Genomic DNA, 7583 nt, shown 5'->3' with positions numbered 1-7583 from the left:
GGGGGAAGGTTAGTTCACCTTTTCAAAAATGTAGGAAATTACACACAAAAGTTATGTTTTAAAACATTAATGTTGCAAAGTCAAACACTCAAATGTTAGGAAATGTTCCCTTTATTCATATGCATTAGGATACAGTGATTACATACTCACACAGGTTTCAGAGTAGTAGCCGTGTTAGTCTGTATTCGCAAAAAGAAAAGGAGTACTTGTGGCACCTTAGAGACTAACAAATTTCAATCTTTTCCACAGGACCTCGCCTCACTGAGTATACAGTATGCTCAGTGATCACTTCATGAATGTCTATTTAATAGCTTGTTTTCAGTTCATGAAAATCTATTCAATGGTTTGTTTTCTTATTGTTCAGTGCGTGGGCCCATGACTTATTTACTACACACTATTCAAACCCTACTGTGAAGACAGAATTGTTAATTTCTTCGTGGGCTTTTTATGGCACTCCTCTGTAGCTGATTGCCTCATAAACATTATTTTCACAACACCCTGTGAAGTGAGGGGGACAGAGTACCCCCATTTTACAGATGGGGAATTGAGGCACATCAAGATTAAGATCAAAAGGTTTCAGAGTAGCAGCCGTGTTAGTCTGTATTCGCAAAAAGAAAAGGAGTACTTGTGGCACCTTAGAGACTAACAAATTTATTAGAGCATAAGCTTTCGTGAGCTACATCTCACTTCATCGGATGCATTTGGTGGAAAAAACAGACGAGAGATTTATATACACACACAGAGAACATGAAACAATGGGTTTATCATACACACTGTAAGGAGAGTGATCACTTAAGATAAGCCATCACCAGCAGCAGGAGGGGGAAAGGAGGAAAACCTTTCATGGTGACAAGCAAGGTAGGCTAATTCCAGCAGTTAACAAGAATATCAGATTTCAGAGTAGCCGTGTTAGTCTGTATTCGCAAAAAGAAAAGGAGTACTTGTGGCACCTTAGAGACTAACAAATTTATTAGAGCATAAGCTTTCGTGAGCTACAGCTCACTTCATCAGACGCATTTGGTGGAAATTTTTTTTTTTTTTTTGCATCCGATGAAGTGAGCTGTAGCTCACGAAAGCTTATGCTCCAATAAATTTGTTAGTCTCTAAGGTGCCACAAGTACTCCTTTTCTTTTTAAGAATATCAGAGGAACAGTGGGGAGTGGGGTGGGGGGTGGGGGGGAGAAATACCATGGGGAAATAGTTTTACTTTGTGTAATGACTCATCCATTCCCAGTCTCTATTCAAGCCTAAATTAATTGTATCCAGTTTGCAAATTAATTCCGATTCAGCAGTCTCTTGTTGGAGTCTGTTTTTGAAGCTTTTTTGTTGAAGGATAGCCACTCTTAGGTCTGTAATCGAGTGACCAGACTCGATGAAGTGAGCTGTAGCTCACGAAAGCTTATGCTCTAATACATTTGTTAGTCTTTAAGGTGCCACAAGTACTCCTTTTCTTTTTGCGAATACAGACTAACACGGCTGCTACTCTGAAATCTGATATTCTTGTTAACTGCTGGAATTAGCCTACCTTGCTTGTCACCATGAAAGGTTTTCCTCCTTTCCCCCTCCTGCTGCTGGTGATGGCTTATCTTAAGTGATCACTCTCCTTACAGTGTGTATGATAAACCCATTGTTTCATGTTCTCTGTGTGTGTATATAAATCTCTCCTCTGTTTTTTCCACCAAGTGCATCCGATGAAGTGAGCTGTAGCTCACGAAAGCTTATGCTCTAATAAATTTGTTAGTCTCTAAGGTGCCACAAGTACTCCTTTTCTTTTTACCCATCACAATAGACCACCTCAGTCAGCAACTGGACTTTCTGCTGCGCCCTAGGCCGAACAAAGGTGCCCCTCCTGTGATTTCTCTTTTATACGTCGATACAAACAAGTGACATATGACACCTCTGACACGGTTACTTACCAACTGTACACCTTGTACCTGCTGGCTCAAACAAAACATCCCCATTCATACTTCTGTCCTCCCATCCTCATCTTTGGGGTTGGTATGTTTCTGTATCATTTTCCAGGAATGTGTCCACACCACAACTTTATGTTGGGTGTCTTGTGGAACGTGTTTATATTAATACTTAGTGCCTAGGACTTCTTACGAGTGCCTGTGTTTTTTGCAATGCCAGGCATGTGTTTGCCAAGTTTATGTACCGGACAGTGAACGTGTAAACAGGCATTTGCTTTATGACAGGCCCTGACTTGCTTATAGCCTAGCTAGTGCTGACTTTGGTTCAGGCCTCAGGCCTTGAATTCCAGGCTCTTTCTTTTTTTTTACAGCAAGAGCATAAGCCTTAAGGCCATTTCTCCCTCCAGCAAGCTGCAAACATATTTGTTCTGTTCTAATCTCCTTTCTACCTTACGTCATTGTAACTTTCCTGTGTGCCAGGCCTGTGCTCATTGCTAGAAGGGCAAATACAATAGCATTGCTTCAGTGTTGGTTAATTCAGAGGAGTCTCTTCATCATCCCTCCAGCTTCCTATGGGGGTTCATCAGGGCTCTGTCTTTGGCCCCCTTCTCTTCTTCCTCTACACCAATGGTTCTCAACCAGGGGTCCCTGTACCCCTGGGAGTACTCAGGGGTCTTCCCGGAGGAACATCAACTCATCTAGATATTTGCCTAGTTTGACAGGCTACCTAAAAAGCACTAGTGAAGGCAGAACAAACCAAAATTTCATAGACAATGACTTGTTTATACTGCTGAATATACTATACACTGAAATATAAGTATAATATTTGTATTCCAATTGATTTATTTTATGATGGTAATGAGAAAGGAAGCAATTGATCAGTAATGATGCACTGGGACACTTTTGTATTTTTATGTCTGATTTTGTACGTTTTTACGTAAGGTGAAACTTGGGGTATGCAAGACAAATCAGACTCTTGAAAAGGATACAGTAATCTGCAAACGTTGAGAGCCATTGCTCTACACCTTGTCACTGGGTGATCTCATTTGCAAGCAGAACTTAATTTACCCTCTGAGGCTGATAACCCACAGATCTGCCTACCCACTCTGGGCTGGTCTCGTTGTGGCCCAAGGACCCCTTAATGCCAACTGGCAGAGGGGAACATAAGGGTTACAGGGATCCTCTGTGTCTGATTTTTACATACTAGTCTACCAAAGAATGTAATATTAAGTTTCTGATGAAAGCATGTGTCTCACTGGTCCATAGGTGCTGCGTTTCTCTTTTCCCCAGGGTGCTCCACCCCCACTCTGCCTGAGGCACTGCCCCTACTTCACCCTCTCCCCCAAGTCCCCATCCTCACTCCACCTCTTCCCATTCCTGCTCTGCCCCCTCCCCGAGACCACCTCTGCTTGCTGCTCTTCACCCTCCCCCAAGCCTCTTCCTCTGCTGCCAAACAGTTGTTTGATGGTGCCTCCAATCACCTAATGGGGTGTGCCACCAAACAACGGATTGGGGGTGCTGCCAAACAGCTGTGGCTGGTGGGTGCAGAGCACCCCACTATTTATTTTCTGTGGGTGCTCCAGCCCCAGAGCACCCACAGAGTCAGTGCCTATGCACTGGTCAGCAGAATCATTGTGAGATGTATGTATGGAACATCTGTGAAGAGAAATACCTAAGGCCCTACTTGACTCGCAGGAAGATTTTCAAATAATTGCAGCTGAGTTGTGGACAAGACATGGAAAATCGTAGAAAAGAAATAACGGACCTGTATTAATTGCAGTAATTTGGACAAAGGCAGAGAAGCCCTATTTGTTTAAGAAAAATTTGCTGGAATAATATAAACTCTCAACTATTATGTTATGCCTGCTAATCTTTTTGATATCAGACATTTTGCTGCAACTACATTACAGTCATTAATGGGCAGGGCTGACAGCCGGAGTTCCAGCTGCTATCAGCTCAGGTAAATGGCATTCTACTGTACTAATGGGGGGGGGGGGAAGGTGTGTGTTGCAAACCTCAAAATGTGTACAAAATTGTGGACTGTGCAAAGTAAGCTAATTAAAATCAAAATTGCGATGGAAGCCTAATATTGCGGGATCTGCAACTTCTGCAGTATTGCAAATTAAGTAGGGCTTTAGCAATGTCTATATGCTAAAAATTATTCTCTACGGGTCTCTGAATTAAGACAGGTCACCCAAAGGTGATCCACACACTCCTCTGAGGCAGTGTGGAAGAGGGGCTTATCTCACTCTGGCTGGTCACATACAAATTGAGTAAGTATTGAATGGTTCACAAGGGCCCCACATTTACATTCTGAGCAAAATGTTAATCAATAGATTGTGGGGGCTGCAGGAAAAAGCAAACGGGGTGATCCTGGTTAGGAGTAAGAATGAACTTTTGAAACTATAACTGCTGTGCAGGTGAGCCCCCAGGTATTCCTTCCATCTGGGAGACCAAGCTGCCAGCAGGCTTGATCTTTATGAGAAGGGAGCTCACCCAAACTGGTTGAAAACACCAGGAAACACCAGGTCTTGGGGTATGCTATCCTATAGGGACAGGGGAATGCCTTGGGAGTTAAGTTTAGGCTCTAAAAAGTGTGTTATGGTTTGTTTCCAAAAGTTTTACTTTCTATCACTTGAATCTGTTCTTTGTTAATAAACTTATTCTTGTTTTCATTATAAATAGATGTGAGTGCTGTGTGTTATGCAGCGTGAATCGAGTCAGTGGGTGTGTGCTGTTCCTTTGGGAGGAGAGACGCTAAGAGATCTGTGAAAGTGGAACAGGCTGGGTGCTCCAGAGGATGCGGGGGTTGGTGTGGGCCTATTGTTGACCTGTACCGAGAGAGGGAAGAAGCCGGGGGTGGGAGCATGCCTGAGAGGCAGTGCTTGCATTCCCAGAGGCTGGTGAAGAAGGGGCAGGGCATGGGCAGAGGTGTTTGGTTTTATGTGATTAGAAAGTTGGCAACCCTAACTCAGACCCATAACCTGGGCACCCTACCTTCAACTCGGCCCTCTCCCTACATCCTTACATTCAAGACGCGTCTAAATCTGGCCAGTTCTTCCTGCATCACAACTTTAAGATTTGGCCTTTCCTTGTCATCTGCCCCACTGGAGCTCTCGTGCAGGCCCACACCAGCCACTGCACCCTCCTCTTCTCTGGCCTGGATGAATCCCTTCTTGCTCCCTGCGCACGTCCATTCAAAATGCTGCAGCGAAGATGGCTTTTCTGGCTCCCCTGTCCCCTTTGACTGCATCACCCCTCTTTCTGCAGCTCTGCACTGGCTCCCCTTCTCCACGCATCAAACACAAATGACTTGTCTTCACTTTCACAGCCTAGCCCCACCTACCTCTCCTCTCTTTTATTACTGACGGGTCAACAGCTCTGCCAGGGATGGCGGTATTCATTACCTATTTGCTAAATTCTGGAACAAGTGCTGTCCCGCTTTCACCCACACTGCCCCTCACGCATGGGAGGAGTTCCCCCTGCAAAGAAAATCTATGAGGCCATCTCGTGGGCCTCCTTCAAATCTCTCCTCTCTCATGATGCTTACAGAAAGCTTGGCAATGGTGTGCTGTGTGCACTGCCTGTCCATTCCGTGCACCCGCTGTATCATCTTATACTTCAACTGTCAGGTGTGCGGGGCAGAGACCATCACGGTTACGTGTCCACACAGCACTCAGCACCGTAGGGCCGTGCTGCGTGAGTAGGCTCCCTGAGCACTGTCAGAACACAGCTCATAACTAACTGCCTCCTTGCCCCCTACGTATCACCCACAGGCAGAAGGGAAGTGGTTCCCTTTTGACAGTGGTGGTGGGTGGGGGGGGCGCGAGACTCATGCCAGGCTTCCAGGGGGAGTGGAGATTGCAGTGTGTTCTGCTAGCGTAATTGACAAGAAAGAAGCAGCTGGCAGAGCTCCGGCAAGAAGGTTAAGGTGACGATGATTTGGGGAACTGAAAGCGGTGATGGAGTGCAGCCACCACATCTCTGTAACAAAAACAGGGTCAACAGGCTTGGGCGTGCCAGCGTTCCGAAGGTTTGTTCTCTGCAGAGGAACGCCTCCAACTCCAAAGGGGTTCTTCCCCCTCGCTGGTTGCTGCAGAGTCTTTCCAGCCCTCACTGACTTGTCCTTGCCTGGCAGAGGATGCTGAAGAGCAATGTTAGGAAGCAGCTGATCGCAGCAGGTGACATGCGGACATAGGTTGCTGTTTAAAAAGAATACTCTGTGTCCGGCAATAGTTACACTGGTGTGCTGAGACACTGAGCTCTACCATTAGGGCAGATCTCTGTGGAAATAAGTGGCAAATGCTGACATATTAAATGGCAGGTAAGTTATTTGTCCCGAGTTAAGATCAATGTGAAAGACTTTGTTCCCTGCCCACCCCCAAATTCCTGAACACTTTCCACATCAGAACACCGGACTTCGTATTTACTTCAGTTGTAGGTTTCACCTTGGCAGCTTGCTAAACGAGAAGTATGCTTTAGATCTTTTGTTCTTTGAAGTGTTTTCCTTCTGTCACTAGCTCAATCACGGCCCAGGGAAGCAGATCACATCCAGGAGCCCACAGAAGAAGGCTGGCAAGAGCTGACGTTTGCTCTAGGTTTTAATTCAAAGTTGATCTTACTTCAGAAACAAAAAACCCTGTAACTAAAAAATCATCCAGAAGTCGTCATCCCATCAAGAGGCTTGGAACAAGTGTAACCAAAGCTAGGGGAGTCCAAGATACACAGAGAGCATTTGCTGCAAAGCATGCATGTGGCTCCACCTGTGGGTGCTAGGATGGGAATGTGGAAGAGTTTGTGGGGAGCTCAGTATCACTGTCTAGGAAGCCCATGGCAAAGGGCTGGAAGAGTAGAAACTAGATCCTGTTTAGATGGAGGGTTTAATCTAATTTATACCAGTGTAAACCAGAGCAACTGCAGAGAGCATATTAAATACCTTATTGGGACCGGGATCATGTTGAACAGGATTTAAAAGGTGTATTTAGAAGGTTTCAATTATCCCATTCGAACACTACATTGCCCTGCCCATGCTAGACTGATGCGCTAGTTGATCAAGGTGAAGTCCAAATGTCCTTTTAACATTAACTTGACCAGCAAACCAGTGTTAAAGGCCATGCTAGAGCAACACATACCTTTTACCCTAGTCAAGATCAACCCTGTGAGAACTGAAGGGATCATGCAGATAACAGTTACAACTAGATAGTGCTAGATCCTCTGTCTATGGGACCTATATGGCCCCCAATACTGTACTATCTGAGCACTTCACAATCATTAGTGTATTGATCCTCCCAGCCCTGGTGTAAGGACCCGGGGGCGGCTGATAATCCCACAGTGCCACTAGGAGGCCATGCAGAGGTACAGCCAGGGAGCTGTGGAGAGTAGGCGCTGCAGGAAGTACTGCCCATGAGACCCAGAGTGATAGTACACTGTGGCCCTCTGGTTGGCCAACTACCCCTACTTAACCACAGGGGTTGCCCCAGGAAGTTGCCTGGGCAGCCACACAGACCTTGGCCTGCTGAAATGCCAGATTTTGCCTGATCCTCTGGTCTTGACTCCAGCCTGACTTCGACCCTGATTCCTGCCTCTCGATTCTAACCTGGTACTACCTCTGATCTCCGGTCTTGGACCCCAGCCACCAACCCTGACTCTTGTTTATGGGATGTGGCCTTGCGA

Source organism: Dermochelys coriacea, chromosome 24, assembly GCF_009764565.3.
Source record: "Dermochelys coriacea isolate rDerCor1 chromosome 24, rDerCor1.pri.v4, whole genome shotgun sequence".
In the NCBI taxonomy this organism is placed as follows: domain Eukaryota; kingdom Metazoa; phylum Chordata; order Testudines; family Dermochelyidae; genus Dermochelys; species Dermochelys coriacea.
Note: the sequence above shows the minus strand (reverse complement) of the source record.